This window comes from Charadrius vociferus, unplaced genomic scaffold (assembly GCF_000708025.1).
Source record: "Charadrius vociferus isolate BGI_N301 unplaced genomic scaffold, ASM70802v2 scaffold26, whole genome shotgun sequence".
Classification (NCBI taxonomy): Eukaryota; Metazoa; Chordata; class Aves; order Charadriiformes; family Charadriidae; genus Charadrius; species Charadrius vociferus.
In genome coordinates this window covers 1,993,169-2,004,880 of record NW_009649320.1, presented here as the reverse complement: position 1 = coordinate 2,004,880, position 11,712 = coordinate 1,993,169, and positions in this window count along the sequence as shown.

Sequence of the window (11,712 nt, the reverse complement as noted above, 5' to 3'; positions counted from 1 at the left end):
CAAAACCAGCTTGACTTTTAAGTTCTAGCTATAAATGCTAAACAAGATCAAAAGACGTTCTCAAGTGAACAATTTGACATAGCATGCTTCATTCCCGTATTAATAAGGACCTGGGAATGTGCTAGAGAACATTAAACTGCTTAGGCTGCTTAGCCCTATGAAAGATGCTTCAGAAAGTCTTACACAAAGGCTGAATTCTGCTTATCAATTAGCAGTTCTCATGAACTGTGAAGAGCACTTATAGAATAGGGACTTACATCATTTGATCCGTGGATCTTCCATTACTTGAGGCAGAGATGATTTCTGAAACTCTAGAACTGCCTGATTTCTGCCTGAGAGTCAGCTTGAGAAGAGACCTGGCCTGTTCAGTTCTTCCCCCTGCAGCACATCAGACTGGCTTAGTTGCCCCTCTGGCATCATCCATGCTCCTTAAGCTGGTACAGAAATGTCATAGGCCAAGGAATCACGCAGAGAAGAAGAAATGGTTATTGAGTAGCCCATTTTCTGGAGCTAGTGATGCAGGGATCAAAACCAGGGCTGTTCTCAACCTCAAAAAAGATTAGGAAGCCCGAAGCTAATTCTTTTCATTTTGTGCGAATATTTTACACCTTCTCTGCAGGGCTTTTGTCCAGGGCCTTTTGTCAGACAAAGCTTAGCAGTGAAGTAACTCCGGTATTGCTGTGAAGAGCACAGTAATGCCAGAGGTGGAAATGGATACCGCGGGCTGCAAGATACTGTTAAAGAAGCAGACTTTATAATGACTTATATGGCTTATATCATACTCTGTCAGCATGTTTCCACACTTCTGCTGAATTTATATTTCCATATGGTCCTCCCTGATGTTTTTGTAAAAATGTTTCCATGCTAAGGTCTCAACTACAGGCCCCGACAGTGTTAATATATTCACCTGGTACAACATAGAAGCAGCATTGCTGCATTGGCCATCATTGCGCCCCAGTTAAAAAGCCCTCTCAGCTGTGTACTTGCATGACTTCGCTGCTTCCAAAATCCCAAGTGAGGGTAAGTATGGACTCTGTTCCACCCTTCGCTCAACAGTGAAAACAAATTCTAACTTTCTCCTGATTTGCTATCCTTTTTGGGGAAGTCCAGCTGCTGTCTTTACGTTATGCTCATTTATCACCAATCATAGCAACAATTAATCAACCCATTAATCAGTCAAAGGGAATTTTTACTAAACAGATTTTGAAAAAAAAAATAAGGGTTCAGCTGATAAAATAAATATATGTGATAAAAATATGATATGATATGTATATGATAAAATATACAGATGAGAAGGACAGAGAAGGACAATGGCATAGGAAATCTGCTAAATATTTATATTCCTGCAAAATAAGTAAAAAATGGAATTATTAGGGATCAATACATTTTTAAAGACAGACATGCAAGACATAAACAGATAGAAATGCCACTACAGAAGGTGAGATAAATCTAAAACAGCAGAAGTGAAGACAGCTGTGAGTGAGAATGAGTGAAATATGCCAGAAATTGTCACATTTTACAGAAATGAAAATTAGATAGACTGGAAGGTAAGTACATTTGTATGCTACTAAACAAAAAATAGTAGTAATATTCCAAAACAGATTGTTTGTACTCCAGAATGATGAAATAGATGAAAGATAGGGAGATATACAGAGAAATAGAAATGTTATATACTTCATGAGAAAGAAAAAAACCTAACAGAGGTAAGTTAAGATATATTTTACAGTAGTGCAGGGTCTAGTCTCCAAACTAACAGCCATGATGTATTTTATGTTATAAATGGTGAGATGCAATTACAGAAGAAACAAAAGAGACTGTTAAAGACAGGAAAAACAGAGATGTGAAATAATGGAAAAAGGAATGAAAAAATGTAAAAAATCAGAAAAGATAACACGACCTTGATAATAAATGTTGAGAAATTCATATGGGGACCTGTCCAATATTTGTGGCAATTTGTTTCAAAGGAAGATAATAAAGAACTATGAATGATAAAAAGAAGTCAAGATTGGCAAGATCTTGGGTTGAATTTGGCTCTGGTGAGAGACTGCAGTAATGATCACAATAAAACAGAAATTAGAATGTCAGATTTCTTTTTCAACTGCATGAAGATGGGTTCTTCCCAAATACTTGTGAGGATAAGGTCAAAATAAGAAAAAAAAAGACAACAAAAGACATGTCTATGTTATAAAAAGTACATAATGCACTATAGAAATACAGAAGAAATATGAATACAAAAGAAATCACTTCACTTGGTATCAACTCATGGAGTATATTGCCAAGGACTACAGTTTAAGATTCAACTGTGAATGCAGTCCAAAGAATGCTAGAAATCACTAAAGACAGGTTGCACTATCTTTGTGTCTTTTCTGACTATTCTCATTAATTTTGATGAACTAGATTATTTCTTAGGTAAAACCACCAATTCCATAATTAAATGTAGATAAGCCAAGAAGGCCGATAGCATCCTGGCCTGTATCAGGAATAGTGTGGTGAGGAGGACTAGAGGAGTGATTGTCCCCCTGTACTTGGCACTGGTGAGGCCTTACCTCGAGTACTGTGTCCAGTTTTGGGCCCCTCACTACAACAAAGACATTAAGGTTCTGGAGCACATCCAGAGAAGAACAACAAAGCTGGTGAGGGATCTAGAGAGCAAGTCTTATGAGGAGCAGCTGAGGGAACTGGGGTTGTTTAGCTTGGAGAAAAGGAGGTTGAGGAGAGACCTTATTGCTACCTACACCTGGAAGAAGGTTGTAGTGAGGTGGGTGTTGGTCTCTTCTCCCAAGTAACAGGCAATAGGACAAGAGGAAACGGCCTCAAGTTGCACCAGGGGAGGTTTAGATTGGATATTAGGAAAAATTTCTCCACTGAAAGGGTTGTCAAGCACTGGAACAGGCTGCCCAGGGTGGTGGTTGAGTCTCCAGCTCTGGAGGTATTTAAAAGACATGTAGATGTGGTGCTGAGGGATATTGTTTAGTGGTAACTTGGCAGTGTTAGGTTAACGGTTAGACTTGATGGTCTTAAAGGTCTCTTCCAATCATAACAATTCTATGAAATGTAAACTGGTTTTGGGGTTTTTTGTTTTTTTTTTTGGCGGGGGGGTTAAGAATAGCGGTCTTATAAAACAGCTTTAGATGAGATCTACATGCAGGAGGAAAGACAGGTGTTGTGACTCCACTATATTCTGTAGTAAGTCAATGGCAAGAAACAGTTTGACAAAAATATGTCTGTGAGGTCATCATCTTATGTGGGTTTCTTCAGCTGCAGTACCATTGCACATGGCTTATATACATCCTCTGTTCCTGAGCACGTCTTCCATTTTCCTGGGAAAGCTATTTTTGCAGCTGTGTGGTAATCCAAACCAAGGAACTGGTGAGGCTGAAAAAAAGCCCTCTCTTTCTATTGCAGCAGTTTTCAGCCTGATGACTTTGCCAGGACAGTTCACTGGGTGGTTGTGCAACTGAGGGGACAAGTGGAAGTGGCTGAGGCAAAAAGAAACAAACAGCTGAGGGCTGCTTAACCTGAATCCCATTTTGCCCCATTGGCTGAGGTGATAAGGCACCTGCATTTCCATCTTGATTTCGTATGCTACTAATCTGCATATCAAAGTTAAAATCTTAGCTTTGCCCTCGCCACACTTGTACTTGCCTCCTCTCAGCTGCACACACTGATGGATGATTACTAGTTCCTCACTCAATGCACTGTGCTCTGAAATTCTGGTTTCAGTATTTCATTGGTTAGCAGTGCTCATTCTTTCTTCTTTTTATGCCACAGGAATAATCTAGTCCTTCAGGGAGAAACAAAGAGAATTCTGCAGAGTGAAAATAAAACCCAGGTAATTCCCCTGCACCCACAGAAACAGAATTTTATTCAGAATGCTGGGTGCCATCTTGAATAAGTGTGCCTGTGTTCAAAATTTAAACAGTGAAAAAGATCAATATTAAATGAGATTTCTAAAAGAGAACCAAAGATACAGCATGGCATTTTACATTGTAATTATATGCTTTTGAGAAAGTGCAAAGCATAACTGTCATAGAGGCACTTAAGTAATTATCAAATGTGTCTCTAGAAGAAAAATGTTAGACCCTTAAGAAATGTTTGGTTTAAATTTGCAACATTTTGTTTCAAACTAAAATATGGCAATATAAATTCTAATTCTTACCAAGTTTTAAAGTTCCCTGCATCAGGTAAATGAACTACTCAGAAAATGTCTGATTTTCATAAACAGAAACCGAGATAAAACCAGGAAAAGTGAAATAGACTGAAATATGTGGTAGACTACTTTATGTTCATGTTTACATGTTACAAAAGCAAAAACTAAAGAATAAAATAGAGATTTAACAATTTGAATTGTTTTTTGGAGGCAACACAAAAAAAATTGTAAAAATTTGCATATGAATGCTTCCTAATTGTAATTATATGAAACTTTGTTAAGTAAGGACAAATAGATAGCACTGGAATTCTTTCTGAGGTCTAGGAAGAGGTCTTGAAGAGCTCCAGAGGTCATATACTTTTCCCCATCTTAAAATAGTTCCCTACTTAGACCTTACCAGGCTTCACTGCAGAGAAGGTATTCTCAAGCCAGGCAGACCTTTCTCTTATACAAACAAAAATCTTTTAAGGATATTTATATCATTGGAATTTTGAGATGTCTAATGCATAATCACTTCTAATGACAACTTATGGTATTTCTGTAATATGGGGGAACCCAGTTCTTTAGATTATATTAACACATCTGGACAAACAGGAAATATTTTAATTCTTTGGAAGGACTTAGCACAGAGATTTACATGTGTCAATGATTACCATTTACTAGTTTTTTATTTCTGCACTGAACTGTAGGGTTCATTTGGCAAGAAATGATTTCATATTTTCAGCAAATATATAAAGCAGAAAAATGTACATTTCTAATATCATATTTCCTTTGCATCAATCGTTCCACTTTTGATGCATTTACTGCTTTGTGAAAATAAAATTTAGTACATCTTTGGCAAAGAATAAATTGGGGTGTTAAAGAAATACTTGAAAGTGAATTTTTGAGTTTCCAGCAAACCTGTGTCACCAGTGCACCTTTTTCGTTTGTCAAATCATTACCCACTGTCAAAAGCCCTCAGTGTGGTACTTTATTTTTATGAGGTATTCATTGCTCTGTGCTTATTTCATGCTTTTGGATTAGGAGAAAACCATTTCACCCCCTGTGAAATTAGTGCTACATGTAATAAGAATATGTAGTTTGAAGCTTCATTCTGCTGAATTGGCCTGATTTGGTACAAATGGTTCCTAGAGAGTCATGCCTATAATTTAAATGCTTCAGTGAGATCAAAGGTAATTTTTCTCTTCTTTCACTCTACTCTCACTGCAATTAGAGAAAATGTTTAAATTATAAGAGTTTCAATTTAGTAAAGCATTTGTTGTTCAGTATGTGCTTATGTTTTTGTAAGTCAACAAAGTACTTGAACATTTATTTTGTTCCTACTGACTTCAAATCATATATAAGCTTAAACCGAAACACACACATATTTGCTTTCATGAAACAATGCCAAACCGAGAAGTAGATTCTAAATGGACTTATCCAAGAAAAGCTTCAAGCTGCCATCCGATTCCATTAAAATTCATTAAAGATTTTATCCTGCTCAAAATCCCTGAGTATAGCTGAGGAGATTAAATTGTCAACCTTTGAAACCTTATCTAAAGTTAAAACCTTTCTGTCAAAAAACTTTAAATAAGTATTAAAGTTTTCATATTATGTTCAGCAAATAACTTCTGATATTTAAGAAATAAAAATAATCTACGATGTAATAGGATTAAGATATGCAATATTTGTAATATTGCCAAATAAATGTTAGTAGTGCTTTTCAAATAAACTAATTATAAGCACCTCTCACTGAATCTCAGAAATAACATCACCAATTATTCTCGCATCTCTTCTCAAATGTGCAAGACATATTTGTGTTGTCTTTTTTTTCCCCATCAAATATTAGAAATGAAATAATTTTGGTAGAACAGCAGACTAGGCTGCTGAAGACCTTGAATATTTATAGTGAATGGAATATCTATCGATGGTCAGGTAAAAGTTACTCCACCCCACATAACAGAGAAGAATAGTACTGAATAAACCTGAAGAAACCTTTCATGTCTCCATCTGCCAATTTAGTCTTGTTACTCTGTAACAACATCATAATATGATTTTCACATATTCAGCTCTTGTTTTCCTAACTTCTGAAAACCTGCCTGCATGTCCCTTTGTTAAGATCCTCGCTTATCCTATGTGGGATTCACTGGGGGCATAGGCTGGCACAGTCAGGTATTACCAGTGAGAGAAACTGAGGTGGTCAGCTGTCCAGCCTAAAGAGCATATGCTCATTCAGAAACACCTCGTCAGGTGTTCTCCTAGTCACTGTACCCTAAAACTTGTACCTCTGCATTTTTAGGGAAACAATTCTGTCTCTTCACCACTGTTCCTTTGTGAAATCCCTGTATCCCCTTACCTACATTTCTTTCTGAATACAGTCATTTTCTTCTTTTCAGTATTGCCCAAGTTCCATCTGCTCAAATTCAGGTACTAAAACCAACTGATGAACCCAGCTAAGTCATTGCTAATGAACTTCCTCCTTCTCCCTTAATTTTAGAATCAGATTCATATCTGGAGTCTAAATCAACCAACGCTTACATAAACTACAGGCAGCGCAGATGCCTTGACACAAAACCCAAAAGTCATGTGCTACCATGTGTGCATTTATTGCCCATTCCACCTATGGGATTTGAAATGGAAAGACCTGGCTAGGAAAGTCATGTCGTGAGCCATGGTGTGTTCAAATCCAATTTATCTCTTCAGCAGTTTCTATAGACTGGGCTTCCCAGTCCCCAGTGAAATGTAAATCTGTTGTTCCCCACCAGAAGTTCAGAAGGAAGCTGAAAAAGGAAACCCTGCCAATGCTGTCCTTCGAGAGGCTCTCTCCGGGGCTCAGAAATCCCCGGCAGCCCTCCTCCTCTGCAGTGCCACCTGGAAGTGCTGCCCTGATTCCCACTCCCCTGCTCACCCCGTGTTTCACTCTGTTTTCAAGCAGGACTCTTTCTCCTTGGTGCATATGTCTGCTATTATTTATTACTTACAGTTGCCATTTTTCACATATTATGCTCCTCTACAGTGAATTTGGGTATCCTTTTTAATGGGGAATGTGAAAAAGATGAAGCCATCTGGCACAGTTTTCTATTCATTTTTGAGTAGTAACCTCCTCAGTTGCAAAAGTGACATTGGAAGATATGAACCTTGTTCTAAGCGAGGAGTCTGCTTGGCTGTCTGATGAAAGGGTGTGTAAAAACAGAAGCAGATAAGAAACCCACAGTATATAAACATGAGGAGAACAGCTTCTTGTAACATGAAAGCAGCACCACTGATAAAGTGGTTAAGGCAGTGAAGTATCTGAAGAATAGCAGTCACAGAAAAGGAGTAACCAAACAAAGATCAAAATCTTATCCCCATGCTACAGGACCTACCAAGTAGTTAAATGCAGCCGAAGTTAAAAACAGAATTAACAAAACATCATATATTTTTATTAAAATATATATAGTCAGAACTTTTTTAGTAAAATAGCTTATATAAATCTGTGTGGATTTCATGGCATGTATACAGGAAATAGAAAGAAGGAAAATAAAACTGCTCAAAGTGAAAATAATTTGATTAAATATAAAAAAAAAATCTTTCTGAAATAAGTGCAAAGAGAGCATTGTTATGTTTTTTGTCCTCTCCCCCACCCAAAATCATGATTTTTTCCCCTTCTATTTCTAGTTAGTAGGTTGCAGACAAGCACAGGCATATCTGAGAGCTGAAGAGCAACAAGAACTAACTTATGTGTGGGGAAAAAAGTGAGTTCAGATACATTAGATAAAAATACATTACAGATACATTATGTAAAATATATTTTAAAAAATAATATGTAATATTAAGGGTGCACAAATAAAAGAAATGTCATACCTTATACGATACCTAAAAGAAAGGTCATCACCTTATTCTTCTGTATTTATTTATGCATCGCAGTATCAGACCAAAAGGAACAGGGGTTCTAGGAGATTGCCATGTCCCCTTCCCAAGCATGGCTAGAAAGGGAGAAGCAGGATGTTCAACAGAGGCTGTGAACCCAAGTGTTTGCCTTGTGAAACCCTTCTGGAGCAGCTGGGGACTGTGAAGAGACAAGCCATGGCTGAAAACAAAACCTCACAATTAATTCCAATACAAAACTAATGAGAGGTCTCTCTGGCTCTGTGGTGTGCTGATTAGCGGTCAGCTCCACGTCCCAAATGGTGAGCCCAGTGAAATCAACGGCAAAACTCCTCTTGTTTTCAACATGAGCAGGATTGCCCATCACATTTATAAAGGATAGCAGCAGCTACAAAGGGTTATCTGCCAGTTCCCGTGCAATCTCCTAACCAACACTTCTACCTGCAGTTTCCTTTATCGGCAAATATACCAAAACAGGAAAAAAGCTACAGTCAAAGTCAGTGAGAGCCTTCTGCACAAGACGAATGTCCACATGCATGCAAAAAGGCATCTGCAGTATTTCAGAAATTATCAAAAGAATTGCCTATATTAATGGCAAGGAAAACACTTGGTGTGTTTAAATGGTAATGTTTAAAATTGGATTCCAAGTTTCAATAATTAAAGTAATTTTTAATACAACTTAAAGGTGTCAATTTTTTTATATATAAAAATATATACATCACAGGAAATGTGAATAAGCACATAATACATTTTGAGAAATTTACTAAAATGGAGAGAGGGAAACATTAGAACTAAAGGTCCTTTTCCTATAAGCTCACACTCCCCAAAATAATTTCTTCTTTTACAAAATCATATTCTCAACTAATCCTGGACATGGGTAACTGCAAGATTTACATTGATTTCCACTAGGTTTGAATCAGTATCTTAACAACCAACTTTTAATACTTGAAGTGTGTCATCATTAACTAATCACAGGAAACAAACTAATCCTGGACATCAGCAAGCGCAAAATTCACATTAATTTCCACTAGGTTTGAATCAGTATCTAAAGAACCATCTTTTAATACCTGAAGTGTGTCATTATTAACTAATCACAGGAAACAAACAACCAAACCAACCAACCCCAAGTATATGTAGATTATAACTGATACAAAGCCTCTGTCATCACAGAAATATTTCTGTGCCTATGAGGAGTAGATGGATGGACGGGGAAAAAATAATCATGGCAAAAAGAGACAAACATGTTGAGAAACTTTCCAAAACACTGGATACAAGCCTTGATGAAGTGAATTTGTTAATGATGAGAATAACTTCTCTGCCTCATGACAGACGTGATCCAATTCCTAGATATACTAAGCTCAAAGCTGGCAAAGAATGCTTCCATTTATTTTTAGCTGACTTAAAGCATCTCTTCTTCCTAAATCAATTTTTCCTCTGATTCAAGCCACTATCGTCCTCATTCTCCTCAGACCTGTAGGAAATTGCATTGACAGTGTGTCAGTTGAATGCAGTTACCTATCTCCTGAAATGCTATTAGCTCGAATTCCAGCTGTCAGATTTTACATTTAATTAAATAACCCTAATTTCATCTGTACAAAGTTTGTAAAATTAGATCAGTGTGAAAGCTGGATAACAGAATGGCCGTGCACTAAACCTTGGCTTTCTAAAAGTTCTCATCCTTAACAGGACGATGACCGAGTGATCCATTCCAGCTGTCCAGAGAAATGATCCATTGCCTTCCAACGAACACAAAGACTGGAAACAAGGTCAGCTCAAAGGCCAGAGATCAGCTGCTCAGTATAGCAGGGGAGTTATGTAATTAGGTATTTTGCAAGATGAATGAACTATTGGTCTGCTTATGTGTTCCTGAACTCATCTACATTCATATTCTGTATGGACCAACATTCACTGCACTATGTATTTGTTCTGTTGACTATTTTGCAGATTTTATAAAACACAAAAGCAACATACGGGGAATATACAAGGAAAATTAAAATGCACCATAAATTAGCAAAAAATGTGAGAGTGCCGACTGAATTCACCTGTAAAGCCCTTGATGGTAAATTCTTTAGGAGTGAATGTGACCAGCTATGTAGCATACAAGCTTGGACATAACCTGGAGTTTGCACAGATCTATAATGATCATATATTAACTTGACTTTTCCAAAAAGCCACAATGCTTTTTTTTTTTAAGTTCATAGTTAAATGGGCAAGATGCCTGAGTAAAATAATGTATTTGCATTTTATACTTGAAAATAGATTCATTCTCAGTTTCATTACCTGAACAGTTTCATGTTTTTTGTTTTAGGCTCCTGTTCATAAAAGCACATAAGTGTATGCATGACTTGAAGTACGCATGTAAACTCAACCGTAGTCATCAAAACATTGCACCTTGTAACTAATTCCATCGGCTTTAACAGAATCTAGGCACTTGCTTAAAACTAACAGAAATTAAGTAGGTGCTTAAATACTTTGCTTAATGAGTCTGCAAGGACTCTCACCCCTTGGAGTGTTAAAGCGTGCCATTACAGAATGAATTTACAGAATTTATAGTATTTTAATTAAATTAAATTAATGAATTACAGAACACCAGAGAACAGATTAAGAAAAAAATATATTACTTCACAGCAGAAGATATCAGTTATGGATAATACAGGCATAATTAACGTCTCTGGATTCATCTGATAACGTCCTTTCTTTTCACAATTTCATTCCATTTTTAAAGATGTAGCTATCATGCATGCAAGCATTTTGCTTTCAAAAACAAAGTAACAAGACTTGCTTACATTTAGCCATTTACTTTGGGGACTGTGGTGTCATCTTCGTTTTAGAGATAAACTGCAAAGGTTTGTAGAGATTTGCCGAAACTTGAAGCAAGGGTCAGACTTTGCCCAGCTGATTTTAAGTGCTACAGAAGTAAGAGAGAGAATACCAGCCTCTTGCCTGGAGCTAACTTGGGATAAATCTAACTACATCTTTCCTGATAGAGCTAGGCAGATACCTCCAGAATACAAGAAATCCCGATAACCTAAATGAGGTGCCCATCTCTTTCCGCTGGTTTTATGGCCAGCCTCACTGCCACTGTGAAGTGATTTATTCATCCAGAATACTGAGTGAAGATCTCTTTAAAAACCATTCACAGGAAACATTAACTGCAGCTGCAGCCGTGTACATCCATGGAGTATTCAAAGTGCTGATTTTTTCTTTTGAGGGGCAATGGGAGAGACAGCAAAGGCATAAGCAGAAGAAAGTGGAGTATAAATCTGAACCAGCTTGATGGAAATGCAGCCTGCCTCAGCATTCCCCCCAGCTGAGCAATTAGGGCACGGAATGCCCTAAAATCTTGTGCATGGCAATGGGTTGGGGAACTGATCTGGCTAAAAACCCTAATAACTTTCTTTTATAAAGAAATCCCTGAACTGGGTCACCAGGGAGCTGCCTAAATGTCAAATGCAAAAGCAAGGGCGTGGGTGGGACTGCTGATGTGAGAGAGGGAGGAGGACGAGGACAGAATTGTGGCAGCCTGGATTTGGATCAGCTTAAAATGAATCACACCTTTCTGAGCCTGAAGCACGCATAAGTTGTGACAGGGGGAAAACCTGACACTAAATCAATGAAGATAGGATGGACTCTTAAGCCTGGCATCTTTCTCACTTTGATGGCTGTGACTCAAGGAAGATTTTAGCTGTTTCTTTTTCCTCACACAAGTCCTTAGT